The sequence below is a fragment of the Equus caballus genome, chromosome 5, assembly GCF_041296265.1.
Source record: "Equus caballus isolate H_3958 breed thoroughbred chromosome 5, TB-T2T, whole genome shotgun sequence".
Lineage (NCBI taxonomy): Eukaryota > Metazoa > Chordata > Mammalia > Perissodactyla > Equidae > Equus > Equus caballus.
Genome location: NC_091688.1, coordinates 96,423,597 through 96,440,996, shown reverse-complemented (window position 1 = coordinate 96,440,996; position 17,400 = coordinate 96,423,597).

Sequence of the window (17,400 nt, the reverse complement as noted above, 5' to 3'; positions counted from 1 at the left end):
ACATAGTCATTCACAGAGTCCTGAATCACTGACTTAATCTTCTCAGTAAAGCATGCCCAAATGTCTTCTGACTAATAGAGAAGAACTCTTCACTGATGTGGTGATTAATTCCAACATCCCCACATTTCAGGAATTTACAGTAAGGGGGGGTGTAGCAAGGCCAGAGCTGTGGCAGGAACCTATGCTAAAGGATGTAGCTCACATAGCACAGGCACCTGTCTCAGTGTTTCTTAAAGAAGGAATTGCCAGGGTGCTGAGGGATGCCAGGCACATGGGGAAGCAAAAATAATAAAATGGTCAGGCAGATCATTCAGGGCCTTGTGGGCACAGCAAGAATGAGAAGGCTCATACTCTCCCTTGAAACTGAGAGTGGCAGATGCCTTCTCTCCTTTCCTCTCTCTAACACTGAGACTAGATGACATAATTCCTTTGTTAATATTGGAGTGAATTCAATGTATTTTGCTCCGGGATGTAAAGTTATTCAATCATCCTTTATTCTTAGTAGAATCATAGAATTCTAGAGCTGAAAAATTTTTTTAAAGTTATCTACACAGCGTTACTACCTTTATTTTCATTTACAATGCCTTAGTTCTCCTAACAAGATGTACAATCACTGTGGGAAGGAGCTTTCTCTCTTTGGCTCCAAAGCCCACTCTTTTTCCACTATTACCCTACAGTAAATATTTGCTTCCCTGCTTTGTATTTCTTTTTAAGTATTGGTCCAGTGTGCTTGTGGTAAACAAGAATATTGATTTACTTTATTTATTTTGGGGGAAGATTAGCCCTGAGCTAACACCTGCTTTTTTTTTTGCTGAGGAAGACTGGCCTTGAGATAACATTTGTGCCCATCTTCCTCCACTTTATATGTGGGATGCCTGCCACAGCATGGCTTGCCAAGCAGTGCCATGTCCGCACCCGGGATCTGAAGCGGCAAACTCTGGGCCACCTAAGTGGAGTGTGCAAACTTAACCACTGCACCCCCAGGCCAGCGCCAAGAATAGTTATTTTTTAAATAAAACAGGCGGGTGGGGCCAGCCTGGCAGTACAGCAGTTAAGTTCGCACACTCCACTTCAGTGGCCTGGAGTTCGCCAGTTTGGATCCCAGGTGCGGACATGGCACCGCTTGGCAAGCCATGCTGTGGCAGGCATCCCACATATGAAATGGAGGAAGATGGGCACAGATGTTAGCTCAGAGCCAGTCTTCCTCAGGAAAAACAAAAAAAGAAGAAGAAGAGGATTGGCAGCAGGTGTTAGTTCAGGGCTAATCTTCAAAAAAAAAGTTAAAAAAAAAAAACCAGGCAAATAACAAAATCACCTGGCTCTGGGTACAATATGAAGGAGGCAGATAAGCTGCAGACTGTGTCCCTGAGTTGGTATCAGGGCTCTCAAAAGCTGTGGATGCAGCCGCTGAAATTCTGAAGAACCTCTTGTTCCTGTCCAGAAGGACAGGACACACAGTTCACAATAAGCTAATCAAATCCTTAATGCTTTTACCCAAAGATAATTGTGAAACACTCAGAAAAAAACCCTAGGATACAGTGCAGGCTTTAAAATAGGAGGTAGAGTATAAAAGAGATTAAAGAAAGCAGAATTTGGAAGCATAAATAAAACATGTTAAAAATATTGAAATGCTGATTTCAGACATTATACCAAAATAACACTGTGGCAATGATGGCTGTGTCTGAAATGATTTTCTGATGAGAAGAATGCAAATCACCAACAGGTCAAGGTTAGGGAATTAAACATTCTTGACTAGAGCATTTGAAAACCAACTAATTCTGGGTATAGGAGCTTCCTGTCTTGTTGTATTTATAGCTTTCTTCCTTTTCTCCTCTTTTTTGTTCTGAAGAAGACTCATCCTAAGCTAACATCCATGCCAGTCTTCCTTTACTTTTTAGTACGTGGGCCACCAGTGCAGTGTGGCTGCTAACAGAGCACTGTAGGTCTGCACCTGGGAACTGAACCCTGGCTGCGGAAGTGGAGCACACCAAACTTAACCACTAGGCGACCAGGGCTGACCCTTCTCTTAATTTCGATTCCCAGTACTCTGCCAGGAGTGGAGCTGTATACAATGGCTAATGGCTTCTGTGGAATTTCCTGCATCCCTGATGATTGTGTGGGAATTCCATAGATTTTTCTCTAGTGGATGCAGCAAAAATGGTAGAGTTTGGTTGAAAGAAGTATAAAAGGAAAAGGTGCTCTCTGCTTCATGCTCCAGGTTTCAAGCTGAGAAGAGAAGATGAAAGGACAGACCATTGGGAGCAAACGCTATCCCCGGGTTCTTGTTTTCAGTATGGATCAAAGAAGGCTCACTCTCCCAGGCCTGGCTTGGGTGGAGGAAAAGCCATGCCAGGTAGAGGTAATTTGAGTGGGAGGAAAAGTGATGTTCAGGGACTATGGAAGTCAGCAATCTACCCAGGAAACTAAAGTACTGTGTATCTTAGGAGAAATGAGGCGGAAATGAAGCTGTTTTGAGCCAGAGCGAGAGCAATCACACAGCAGCAATCTCTCCCTTTCTCTCTCCATTTTCCTTTCTTTTTGAGATACCCATGAAATTTTTGCAGAAAACAGAGGAGCTTGTTTATGTAAGGAAAGAATATTTCTCAAAGCTTAGTGTTTCTGTCAGTAGAAAAATGGAAACACTGGTAGTTGGTCCAGATGGTATTAAATTATAAATCTCTTGTTTGTTTTACTTTGTGGGATAGTAAAGAAGAAAGGAGATTTTCAACTACGTCAGAAATGGACAGCCAGCAGAGATGCAATTATGTAATCAGATTTGAAGTGTATGTCTACTAGTCCATTCAACAGATATTTGTTGAATATACCTAATATGTGATGAGCAATTAGCTGTTTCCCCAAAATTCAGGCCCTTCACGAAAGAGCTTTGATACTCATATGTACGGATCGCATTTGATGGGCTACTGCGGCATCTTTTTGAGAACATAAATGTGTATAATATTTAGCCCATAATGAACAGCTGCTTGAGCTATTAAGCTCTTCTATAAGATTGACATGACATATTGGTCCTATTTTGGAGGATTCTTTTTCATAACACGTTTTTTTTTCAGATTAAATTTTACTAGTGAATTCTTATTTCCTCACAGTTGGCTATACATACATCTTGCTGACAACTGCGAGAGATTACATTTAAGAAAGCAAGTTTTCAGAAAATTATTGGACTTAATGAATGATTGTCCTTGTATCTTGAACATTTTCTTGATACTTTTGTTTTTCTTTTTATGATTTTCTGTATATGCCACTTGAACGCTGGAGACAGTTTCCTCCAGAATAAAGAATGGAGGAAACTGGATTGATCTCAGAGTCTTAAAAGTGCTGACTTGAAAGAGAAAGAGCAAAGTCTATCATTCAAAGGCAACTGAGCCAGGAACCAGGCATCTTAAGTTCTAATCTCAACTCTGGGACTAACAAGATAGATCATTTTCGCTGAGGCGTATCTCCTTTCTGTACTTCCTCTCTATTAGTTGTTAACATTTATTGAAACTTACTGTGTTCTGGATACTGTTTGAAGTTAGACTTTTTCATGCACTGTCTCCTTTTATTCTTGCAACAATGTCACTTGGTGCTATCATTATCCCCACTGTACAGATGAGGAAATCACTGCACAGAGAAAGTGAGTAACTTGCCCCAGGACTTACAGTTAGTATGTAACAGAGCTGGTGTTCAGGCCTAGGCAGCTTGTTTGTCACTTCACTGTGCTGCTTTCCTACGATATCTTTTATCGAATCACTCTAACGAAAAACCAGTGGGATAATGAGTTACAACGTTCTAACATTTTTGTTTTTAGATTATTTAAAAGGTATAAACACAATACTTAGCCAACTACCTAGAAGTCTATAAAGTTAAAAGTAAGCTATTTCAATCTTTAATATCTTTCTCCTATAGGTTCAATTGTTAACAGTTTGCTGTGTCTCCTTCCAGGGATTTTCTATGCTCATATAACATGATAACATGTACTTTTCAAAGCAAAAATAGAATATAGGTTAAGTATTTTTCCAGATCTTACTTTTGAAATATAACAATTTATGACATACATCTTCTTCATCAGTACATATAAATTTACCAAAATTTTTAAAGAACTGCTTAAAGTTCCATTTTCTGTGTGCGTATATATATATATTATGAATATATATATATAAACTTATTTAACTGTACTTCTATTGAGGTCATTCATGTTGTTCTTAAATTTTCATTATTATGACAATGTAGCAACGAACTGCCCTGTACATATGTCTTGGTGTACATGTGCACGTATTTCTAGAGAATAGATTCCTAGAAGTAACATATTTTTGAGACCATAAAGAGTGATGTGTTTTGGAAATTAAAACACATGTCTAAAAGAGTTTGAAAAATTTTAAGTGCTATAAAAATGTAGCTAAAAACCTACGGCAGATACCATCCAGTCAGTCGTCTATCCAACAATAATTCTCCCCTCATGCCATTTATGTGTTGAATCCAATTTTATCCAGTGGGGCCCTGGGCATCAGGGGTGCCTGGGTCTCTCCCCAGCCCAGGGAATGAATCTTAGCCGTCCTAAGACAATTGGTCCATTCTGCTCACCTATGATGGGTTTAAGAATAGGTAAGTGAATGACCTCTGGCCAGGAGTCTTGAGAGAGTCTGTCTGAAGGACTTTTAGAGAAAAGGAGAGGACAGAAGTCAGGGACATTCCTGTTTTCTGCCTGTGGAGATTGTACTGCGAGGATGTGATGCCCAGAACTGCTGAAAGTCCCCTTGTAACCAAGAGAGCATAAGCTCAATGACAAAAATCCATGCACGGAAGATGCCAGAGCCCTGATATCAATGAGTTGCTGAATTAGCCGACTCTGGAGGTTCCCCACCTCTGAATTTCTCGTTAAAAGACTTTCAAGTGTCCTTATTGTTTGAGAAACTTATACTTGTGTTTTTGGTTAACAGTAGCTGGAAGCGTTCTAGTTGGTAAATAATTACTGGTTCAAAGTACTCCCCTGGCTTCGGAAGCCATATTTATGTATCCCTTAAGGCCTATTTTGCTGAACCAAAGTGAAAGGTTGAATTATTATCCAACAAATTCAGATTACATAGGGTACATCTAAATAACTCAGGCTTCAGAGTCCTCTTTTAGCAAAGGTGGTTGAATGGGGAAAAAGGGAGGATCCTAAATGTGCTTTTCCTTTGACTGTGTAGATAAGTTGAGAACATTATAAAAAAGAAATGCAGAAGTGAGAATGAGGTATACTTCCTTTCAAAGTTGTTACTATTATAAGACCATCACAGGGTGAGGGTAGAAAACCTCGTAGCCATTAAATGCACATGAAATGTTTTAAATAGTTGTGAGCTGGTGGGGACCCATCAGCCTTTCTTCTAAAAGTTCAGAATTTCCAAATATAAACAATTTAGCTTTATGGCAGTTTACTTTTTTGAGAAGAGTGTTCTAAATTTATGAGATGTAATCTGGCATACATAATTTAAACTGTTAAGTTTGTGTTTTGGTTTCAAGGAGACATCTTTGTTTTGGCTGTCATTGTCAAACACTTGAGATCTGAAATTATGATCTTTTTCATTAAATAAATTAACTAGATACTCATAAATAAAAGGACTCTTATGGCAATGGACCTGACCTAGATAACCCAAGCTATTCTGGACTTTTAGCCCGAGTTTTATTATTGGTTTAATCAAAGTTAACACTTTCTTAAAGGCATGGTATTTGATTTCATAATATAATTTAATTTTCCATACATTAAATTAAGACTCAAATGATATGGTTTACCACTTTCCCAATACTGTACATTAATATTTAGAAGATAATATTTGCTGACATTGATGATTCTGAAATCTACAAGATCCTTCTGGATCAGAAAATTCTTGAGCGTAGTCGTTAAGAGTGTGCTCTTTGAAGTCACGCACTCTGCATTCAAATGCTTATTCTGTAATTTACTGTGACACCTCAGACAAATCATATACCACTCCCCTCCCAAACCTTAGTTTCTGCATCTGTAAAATGGAACCAAGGCGGCCGGGGTGTATAATGACATCTACCTCTCAGGGTTTGAAGAGCAGATGAAATGATTTACGTAAGGTACTTGTGGCATGGTGTCTGGCCCACGCTAAGAAGTGCCCAACAAATGCAAGTTACTGCAGACAAGAAAAACTGAACTCCCTTGTTTTTTATGTAGAGCATTAAATTTTCTAAATGATTTATGTCATATAACCCCAATTTATTTTGAGACAAAAGAGAGGAAGATAGGATAGATATTGACATCACCATTTTATAGAAGATGAAAAAAAGAGGATTGTCAATGAGCTTGCAATCATTTATTCCATGTTCATTCATTCAACATTCATTTAACACGTATTTATTGAGCATCCACTGTGGGTCAAACGCTGAGCAAGGCACCCCAAAATGCAAGTTAATAAAAGAAACAACACAAGAACTATCCATCTGTCCATCTGTTATCTTTGCCACCTAGGATACAGTCCTCTTTCTTTTCTGGCAACTTAAAATTTCTTCCTGGATAACTTGTCTCTCCCCCATTGTTTGCAACTTTGGTTGTGCAGAGGGATGTCGCATAAACCAAGGCAGTCCATCTCACTAGCCTGGGATTTGGAAACTTGTGGGGAAGGACACAAGGATAGAAAGAGTTGCAGCTTCTTCAATCCTGATGACGCTGTCCGTTAGTCCATGTTAAAGATGCTCAGCGCTCCTCTAAATTCCACCCTGATTGTTTGATGCTATAAGGTAGCCAACATTTCATAATAAATTTTCTTTTGCTCAGCTTAGCCAATGTCAGATTATATTGCTTTCAACCAAAGAAAGTTAACTGATAGAACCTTTGCATCATTAATTCCTGGAAGCCTTGGAATCTATTTCCAGGGAAACATTGTTATAATATATATGTAATGTGGTAGTCAATTGTCTTCACTGTTTCTGCCAGAGAATTACGCTTGCTTTTAAGAGACAAGCCTTGACATTTATACTTACCAAATGCATCCCATCTAATTATTATCTGTCGACATTTTCTAGCTGTGCATCAGAGATCCGATATGCTTTTACTTAACATCCACTCCTTCCCCCTTATAGGTACACAAAGACTGGAGTTTAATCCTGAATTGAATCAAATTCATATTGTGATAAAAAGCTTTATGAGGGGACTTTCCTAGCACCTAGAATCTTGGTCTTCTCTTTTCCTTCAGAACCTCCCCAGTCTCAGGATTGGTTTGCCAGCTCATGTCGTTCTGTCTTTAGTACACTGGCTTGTTAAATGTCAAGCATTGAACATTTATCTTTCTTTTTTACTCAAGTGTCTGTTTCTTCAGGAAAGTCCCATATTTTAGTCTACATGATTGCTCTATCTTTGTTTTATTTTGTACCCAGGAGGAGAGAAAGTATTTATGTATTAATATTCCCCTTGCAGCTGAAGCAAAACAAGGTCATGGCAATATTTTTCTTAGACCAATCTATTTCTCTTGTTCTTTATTCCCCATGCCTGCTCCATTTCTCTTTTCCATTCTATGACTATCCAGTCTCTGTCTCTTGGCTTTCCCTTATGTATTATATATGTTAGTCAGCTTTTGCTGCACAAGAAACAACCTCAAAATCTCAGTGACTTAACACCAACACATATTTATTTTTCTCACTCATGGGTCTGTTGGTTAGCAGGGCTTGGCTTCAGACAGCACATTGGGTTCTGATCTTTCCCATGTGCCTCCTCGTTCTTCTTGGATTGGTATGTTACCCTCATGGTAGATGCAGAGATGCAAAATTCCAAGACAAATCCTGAAAGGAACCCTAAAACCTTTCCTTGCAACACACGCCCTACAAGACATTGGCTGAAGTAGTTCATGTGGCCAACAGCAATATCAATGGGGATGTGGAAGAGACTCTGTTTACTTGGTGGGAGATACTGTAAAATCACGTACAATCCTATAACAAGGTTGGAGAAAAGAACTGGAGATAATAATCCAGTCTACCATGTCTCCTCATGTTCTCTGAGAGCCCTGGAAGACAGCCTTTCTATGCATCACATGCCTTCAGAATCTAAGGTGAGCTAAGGTAGAACAGAAGAAAAGCAGAATCCTAGATAATACAAGCCCATTTAAACTCAGTCTTAGGCCTTGTGAATAAAATGCCATGCTGGTTGAGTGTTTTTTTAAACTAAGAGTGGGGAGAGGGAGGAGATGAAGGGGATGACAACGTTTCATGGTGTTCCAGCAAAACATTCAGACCGTATTTCTCAGGAATTCCATCCATCCTAAAGACAAAATGCTTTATGTGTATCTTAAAAATACAAGCATAACTTTTATTGAATACTCACTATGTGGCAAGCACAGTGTAAGTTCTCTATGAGCATCATCTTTTAAAATTCTTATAAAACCCCCCATGAGGTTTATAAATAAACTGAAATTTAGAAAGGTTAAGTTTTCACAAATGTAAGAAAAGATTAATTGTTCTGCAGGCATGGCAACAAGTAGTCAACAGAACTGGTTTTAAACCCAGTCTCTTGATCCACAACGGCTGCCGTGAATGCACTTCCACAAGCCAAGTAATCAAGGCCAGTCCTTTGCTTTCTGAAAGTCGGCCAGTCAGGACTCACTCCAATAAACACATTTCTGAGTTTCAACCAACCAACAAACACATTACGTCTGATTTCGGAGTCTAAACTCTTACTAGCACACTGGCCTGCCTCCTCATTCCAAGGTAGTTACTGCTCGGGTTCCCTTCCCTGGAAAACTTCAGCCTCTGGGGTAATTCAACTGTCGGATTGTTATTTAATTTTGTGTTTCTTACCTAGTCTACTAACTTGTAAGATCAGGTAAGCCTTACGCAATTTTTCATTCCCAGTGGCGACCAATTTATCCATTAAACACTTATTGATTTAAAAGATATTCAATCGAGTGCCTTACATGTGCTAAGCACAATGATAATGATGAAATTTAGAAGTTTTAGTTCCCAGGGGCTGGCAGCTTAACTGCAACGTGAAATGTGGGACCTAAGAAGAAAGAGTGCCTAAGTCTGTCACCAGCATTGTGGCCACTCGGGAATAAACTCCAAGTGACTGATATTTATGTCTGAGTTCTTTGAAGTAATTATTTGAGAGCAGAGAAAAAAAGTCCTCAAAACTGCTAAAGCTCTTCAAAGTCAAATATTGAATCAGGAATTGCACTAATTCAAATCTGAGTTATTTGGGAGGAGGCCACATCATAAATATGTGGGTTTTTGAGTGGTAGTACATTTAAGACAACGCTATTTTCTGTTTCTATTGCTCTAAAGGTTTAGTTTTTATGTTTCTTATCAAGCGCAGTTACAGTTGTCTAACAGAGCATATTCCACATTTCAGATAACTAATGCAAAAGATTGAGAACATATTGAAAAAACTTTCCTGATATTTAGTAAAACAGGAGCTGGCTTTAATAAGGAGGTGGAAATTCACTGTGATCCTCCATTTCCACTTATACTGGTTCCTTTTTATTTTGGGTGCAAAGCTATTTTTCTGGATTACTTCCTGCTGCTTTTCCTTGGGGCTCCACCAGTTTTGAAACAGAATGTAATCACTGAAACGAAAGTTCTCTCCACAAGGAAAAAAATCTCTACTTTATACAGAAGATGTCAGTGCTCTAGACACAGAAGCGATGTTTTCATTTAGGCCTGATTAATGAGTGGGTTCTGCCTTAGGGTTCAGTGCTCTTTTTGTTTTTCCCAAACAACTTTGACCTTTTCTGATAAGTTTCCTGGATGAGTCAAGAACTCAGGGCCACTGAATGATGGTCATGATGAATGATGGTCATGTCTGCCACAGGGAGAACTGATTTCTCTTGTGTCTGCTAGTGCTACGTTGATTTGATGTGAGGATGAGCAGACATCTGGCCCTGTCCAAAATGCCTGTAAGACATTTGGTCCACGCCAAAAGGTCCTTGATATTTGGCCCTGTCCAAAACATCCCCAAGACATTTGGTCCACGCCAAAATGTCCTTGATATTTGGCCCTGTCCAAAACATCCATAAGACATGGTCCATGCCAAAAAGGCCTTGATATTTTGTCGTGTCCAAAACATCCATAAGACATTTGGTCAATCCTGAAAGGTCCTTGATATTTGGTCCTGTCCAGAGCATCCATAAGACATTTGGTCAGTCAGATATTTGGTCCATGACAAAAGGTCCTGTCCAAAATGTCCATAAGACATTTGGTCCATGCAAGAAGATCCTTGATATTTGGTGCTGTCCAAAACATCCGTAAAGTCCTTGATGTTTGGTCCTGGACATAGTCCTGGATGCCGAAAGGTCCTTGACTTTTGGTCCTATGTCCAGGACCAAATGTCAAGGACCTTTTGGCATGGACCAAATGTCTTATGGATGTTTTGGACAAAGTTTTACTGAAGACAATAGTCTGTGGCCTTGGTCAACCAAAAAGATAGTAAGTGCATGTCAAAAGGTTTAAAACATTGAAAACGTGACAATTCCAGTTGCAATTACTGCAGACAGTTTGCCTTTGAACGCTTTCTTCCTTATGGAACCCCTGTGACTCCAGACGGCCCAGTGTCTCCCTCACCCCCACACCAATGCCTTTTCGTCTCTCTAAGTAGACACTACCTCTTATGTTCTGAAACCGTATTTCCTACCATTCTCCAGAATGTGACTATTTACAAACCCAATGCCAGAAGCCAACGAAACACTGGGATCAGATAAAATTATTCCTATACTATTAAAAAGAACACATTAGCTATAATTTATTGATCATTTCTTGAGCCTTCAAAAGCTTTGTGTCATTTAATCCTCACAAAATCGCTGAAAAGCAAGTAGTATTATGGTCTCTATTTTACAGATTACAAAGCTAAGTTTTAGAGAAATGAGTCAATTGCTCAAGTTCTCGTAGACATTAAGCAGCAGAGGCAAGCTTCCTAGCTAGACCTTCTTGACTCCAAAGTCCTATTCTTTTCACAGTGCTGCCTCACAAGTATAGTGACTGAGAAGGGATAAAAGTTTCAAGGGACATTTGTAATTTAATAACGGACAGCATTCACAGAAATGCTGTCTACATTAGAATTTTAAGTATCAACAGAAACTTGTGGGGAAAAATGCTTTTGATCAAGTGGTAGCTTTCCAGAAATTTCTCAGATGAGACTGCATAGAAAGGCCTTATTCGTTAGAATCAGGCTAGCCGTGCTTAGGACCCTAGCAGGTGTGATGATGGGAGCAGGGAGAAGGGCCCACTGATGTGTGCAGCCTTTCCCTTGGCGGTCTCCTTCTCTCAGTAAACAAGGGAAACATAGAATCACAATGCACAGATGATGGGACATTAGTGTTGGAAACGATCTTAGAGGTGACTGAATCTAAACCCTTCATTGCAGAGAGGAAGAAACTGTCCCCGGACTAAAGTGACTTAAGTTCACCCAGCTATGAAGTAGGTGGTGGAGCCAGAACTCAAGTCCTTCCCTCCCTCTCCTTTCTCTTCCTCCTCCTCCTTCATTTTCTGTCTCTTTCTTTCTTTTTCTCCGCAAGCAATTATTGTATGTCTACTATGTGCCAGTCACTGGGTAGTGGGAATGCAGCAGAGTAAACACAGTCAAAAATCTTTGCCATAATGGAGTTTATACTCTAGTGGGGGAGGACATACAACAAAACATAAACCAATGAATTTACATCATGCCAGGTGGCCACAAGAAATATAGAAAAATGTACAGCAGGGATGGGTGATAGGAAGAGTAGGGAATGATGCTATTTCACTAAGGTCCTTCTTAGGAAGGAGGCCATGAAGAGAATTCCAGATGGTGTAACAGCAGACGGGCAGCATGGTTCAGCTGGACCTATTTGAGGAATAACAAGGAGGCCGTTGTGCTGAGAGCAGAGGATGAGGGAGCAAAGCCGCAGGATGAGGATCAAGAGAAGCCAGGTGACCGCTGTTGTCTGATGTAGCAGTCAGCACCTTTACGTCAACCTCATTGCCTCTTCTCAAGAGGCTCATATCATGGTGAGTCTAACCAGTATCTCCTTTATGGCCATCGCTAATGTCAGAGACCTTCCAGCTAGAGACATGCAAGGAGTGTAAACCCACTGGACCCGGAGGCAACTACCCAGATTCCAGTCCTTCCATAATTAGCTGCATCATTTACCTTGTTTAAGCTTCTTTTCCCTTCTCTGTAAAATGGGAATGATGTTAGCATTTTCCAGGCTTTTCGGGAAGACTGAAAGAGAGAAGTATGTGAAAGCAGTTTGTATGTTGGGTACTTTGAGTAATTGCAGTCACTCAGTTAGTCAATAAATATTCTTTTGATCACGTCCAGTGTGAATGTGGGGTTCGTCCCTTCTAACGGCCAGGGAACTGCTGCTGCTTCACCCCTGTCTGGCAAGGTGTTTAGAGGGACTTCATTATAACTGTGGAAGAAAATAAGAAAAAGGGAAGATGTTCATCTTTATCTCTATCTTTCTACTGTGATCTTCAACTTCATTACTTACCTTCCAGCAGCAGGAGTGTGGGAGACAGTTATGATCAGTGTGGTCCTCAGTTAACCCTCTGATTACACACAGTTTGTTTTCTTCACTGTCAGGGCAAGAGCAATGTGGCAGATGGTGTGACTGTTGGTGTTTGGAAGAAACAGCGTTACTAGACACAGAATTTGTAGTGTAGCTGTTTTCTGAAGTTTTAAATGTGTGGATATTGACATCCTAGTGTGTCACAGCCGTCTGTTATAGTACCTTCCAAACCCTGCCATGGAATTCAGGGCTTTTAAAATAAAAGTCTATAATTGGAGAAACTATTTGTCATGAACCTGAAACGTCATGTACAGTTAAGAATTATACCGCCTTTAATCTAGTTGCCAAATACAGTATTGATAGAATATCTGCTGAATGAAGAGTACTGTATTTTAAAGAAAACTATGTGTAACTAGTCCAAAAAACTGGTTTACTGTGTGACTTTGGGGAGCCTCATCTCTAAAATGAGTTTAACAAAAACTGCTTATAATAAAAACTGCTTGTTATAAGGATCAATGATATAATATTTTTAGCATATATAGAAAAGAGTTTGGCACATAGTGCTATAGTATTGTTTTTGGTAAATAATGTAAGCTTCCTGATTTCTTGCTTATTGTCTGGTGAACAATCACTCATCTGTTAGGACATTACTCATATCTTTGAAAATAATAAACTTAGGTGCTGTGCTTATCCATACTTGTTCACAGCATTTGTACACACTTCAATTAGGCATTTATATGTTATCATTTAATTACGTATTTATCTTCCTCATCAGGCCACGCCAAAGATAGAGGTCATGTATATTTCCCCATTGTATCAGACTGTCCAACCCCCCCAAATAAAACAGCATGTGGAGCATAGCAGACACTCAAATACTTTTTTTTCAAAACCTTTGAGCATGGTATACAAGCCTTCCCATGACTTGCTTCAAATGCTTGGGCTTATTTTTCATTACTTTCTACCCCAATGGTCTTGCACTAGAGATGCTGTGCACTGTTCTCTAATACGCCATGCGCTTTTACACCTCGTTCCCACAGCCTCTTTTGCTGTATGGCTTTGCACCTGCTATACGTGCTGACTAGTCCACACTCACTCTACCCGCTCCCCTCCCCGACCACGCGTACACTTGACTAGCTCCTACTGTCCTGCAATGCTGAATTGGACTCCATCCTCTTCAGGCTGCCTCTTGGTTAGGACTCTCACTTAGGAGCACCTCTTATATGTTGCCTTTTGTACCTTCTGCACAGAACATAGCTAGTGTTTCAGGTATTATTCTAAGCACTTCCCCATACTAGGTCATTTAATCCTTACAATAACCTTATGAAGTAGCAGTTATTATTATTCCCAGTTGCAGATGAGATCTTGAGACTCAGAGAGGCTAACTAACTTCTTCAAGGGGCAAATGGTGTGCCAGAATTCAAACCCAGATGGTCTGGCTCCACAGCTTGTATTCTTAAGACTTTCCTATACTACCTCCTCCACCACAAAGCATAATATCTTTACCATAGCACTCATTGTCCATCATTGTAATTTTCTGCATATTTTCTTTTGTCCTGCTGTGTAAGCCCAGACAAAACCAACTATATAGGTCAATGCTGGGGACCTATAAAGGGAATAATCATCTGAAAGCAATGTGGTTAGCTAGACTTCTAGACACAAGTGGGTTCTGAAATGGATCTTGTGGCAGAATAGCAGCGTCATGGTAGACGAGATTGTGCGAGCAGAGTGCTAACCAGGATGACAGGGGTCCTGAATAGTTAAAGGCGGTGAGAAGAGGTGATATAGCTCAGGTGATGATAAAGGTAAGGAGTTAATATTGGAAACTGAAAGCCACAAGAGGACAGTGATGTGGAGTGACGTGCAGCCCAGCAGTGACTGCGTGTTCTGGGACTGCATATGCCGGCAAAGAGAAAAGAAAGGGAAGCAAGTAACTGGTAAGTTTTGTCAGCATGAGCGGGCATATAGATGATTCAGGCGTGAACAACCCTTTCCAGTACAGTGCTGGAATGACCAGACAAGATCTCTTGCATTGACCAGTACAACGTAGGCTAACTTGGTGTTTCCAATACATCACTTTCCTTCACAAGCTGTTTTGTCACATCCATGTATTTCCTGTAATATTATGTACTTAATATTTTCCTTTCAATGACTTTATATTTTGAAAAATGTACACTCACTTATTTTTAAAGGGAATTGTGTATAAACAAGAAACCATTCATCTTCTCTTAAATAGAAGGTAAGAATAAAATGACTTAAGATGAATACATTGGTCATAAACCACCTGAAATCATCTCATATATCATGAATAATACACACACTGTAGTTTGGAAATGTTACGTTATCTCATTAGATTGTTATATCAGTATTTTCATTACTTTAATGATCAAGAAAACAAGGCTGGGAGAAATTAAGTTGGTGCTTCAGGTCACACGGTTGCTCACAGGCAGAGCTGGGATGAGTATCCAGATTCTTTGTTCTGTCTGTATTTATTATGGCCCACAAGGAGGCACCCACTAAGTAACGTGCTGAAAAGGAAGAACCTAAAGCAGATGGGTAGAAGCGTGCTCCCAGTGTGACCAGGGAGAAATGCATTGTGCTGGCATTGGGACCTGGCTAGATGGAGAACCCCTGGGCTATTTAAGTGTTCCTGTGACCCTCAGTGTAAAAGACTCCTGGGAGGACAGGTTGATCCTGGGTCTCCATTCTCTCATCCACCCATTCCTTGCCACTTAGACTCAATCCTAACCTGAAACGAAAAGGAGGGCTAGGAACAAGTGTTTAGTCTGAAAGGCTCTCAGAAGCCCTGAGCAGAGTCTTACACTTATTTAGACCTAGAGCTTCTTAGAAGGTGGTTCTGAGCGGAAGTTTTGGGATTACACCATGGGGCCAAGTCTCTGGATAAGAATAGGTCAAGCGCTGGTCCTCCAACTTTCTTCCCATGTTGCTTTGAGAATCCATTCTAGTGATGTCAAACCTATCAACACCGTAGGGCAGAAGAGGTATGTGACGACTTCAGACTGGGATGGGGGAATAAGATTTCAGGTAGTTTCTGAGGCAGTCCAAGTCCTGGCAACAAAGCTAATAATCATATTTCAATGGAGAATTAAATGACATATTCCTTAGAGTTAAGCATCTTATATTTAATTAACTATGCAGTAGACACTAAATAAATGCTTATTAGAAAATACAGCAGCATTGGAAATCCTTTTCACAATGGGAAATTATATACTCCCATTGGGAGTTGAACTTATCTTTTTATAGGTAACAATGGCGCAATATTGGTAACTTTATATACTTTAACCTGATATTTTGGTGGAAAGTATGAGTTGGGCAGCGTGAGCTCCTGTTATAATTCAGTAGTGAAGGTGGTGTTAAACTTGATCAAGCCATGTAAATTTTCTGAATTTTAGTTTCTTCATCTCTTTGATATTGATATTGGAATAAACTGTTGGTTCCACCTTGGAAATTTGTTTGATTAATTAAAATTGGGAAATGAGTGATTACTTGAAAATTTACTCGACAAAAATATTTCAAAATATGAGACCCAGAGGAAACAATTTTGGGTAGATGAATTTTTTTTATTTTGAGAGAATTTAAATTCACATGCAGTTGCAAGATATAATATAGAGAAACCGTCTCTACACATGACCCAGTTTCCCACCATGGTAACATCTTGCAATAGTTCAGTATAGAGCAATATCATAACCTGGCTGTTGACATTGATGTAGTCAAGCATAAAATACTCCCATCAACATAAGCATCCTTATTTACTGCCCTTTTATAACTATACTTAGTTCTCTCCCATCATCAACCCCTTAGCCCCCAGCAACCACTAACCTGTTCTGCATCTCAATGGTTCTTTCATCAAGAGTTGCATATAAATGAAATCATGCAGTATGCTACTTTTTGGGGATTGGCTTTTTCCACTCAACATAATTCTCTTAAGAGTCATCCAGGTAATTGAATATATCAAGTTTGTCCTTTGTTATTGCTGATTAGGATTCCATGGTATGGATGGGCATGGTTTGCTTAATCATTCACCAGTTGAAGGATATATGGGTTGTATCAAGGTTTTGGCTATTATGAACAAAGTTGCTATAAACATTTGTGTACAGGTTTTTGTGTGAACATAAGATTTGATTTCTCTGAGATAAATACCCAAGAGTCCAATACCCAAGTGTTGTATGGTAGTTTCATGTTTAGTTTTTTAAAGAAACTGCCAAACTGTTTTCCAGAGTGGCAAACATTTTACATTCCCACCAGCAATGTATCAATGACCCATTTTTTCTGCATCCTTACCAACACTTGTTGTTGTCATCTTTTTTTATTCTAGCCGTTCAGATAGGTATGCAATAACATCTCAATGTGGTTTTAATTCTTATTTCCCTAATGGTGAACAATGTTGAACATCTTTTCATATGGTTGCTTGCTATCTGTTTATTCTCTTCAGCTCTTCAGTGAAGTGTCTGCATAGGTCTTTTACTTATTTTTTGATTGGCTTTTTTTTTTTTTACTGTTGAGTTTTCAGAGTTTTTTATATTTTCTAGATACTAGTTCTTTGTTGGATATGTGGTTTGCAAATATGTTCTCAATCTGTAGCTTGTCTTTTCATTTTAACGGGGTCTTTTGAAGAACAAAATTTTAAATTTTGATGAAGTCAAATTTATAAGTTTTCCCTTACTTATCACGCTTTTGATAGCAAGTCTAAGAAATCTCTGACCAGCCTTGGATTCTGAAGATATTCTTCTATATTTTTTCTAAAAGTTTTATAGTTTCACATCTTACATTTACGTCCATCTCTGGAATAAACGTCTTTTGGTCACAGTGTATAATTCTTTTTATATATTGTTGAATTCTAATAAGAATTTAAGAGTTAAGAATTCTTGTGCCAATATTCATGAGGGATATTGGTCTATAGTTTTATTATACTATTTTT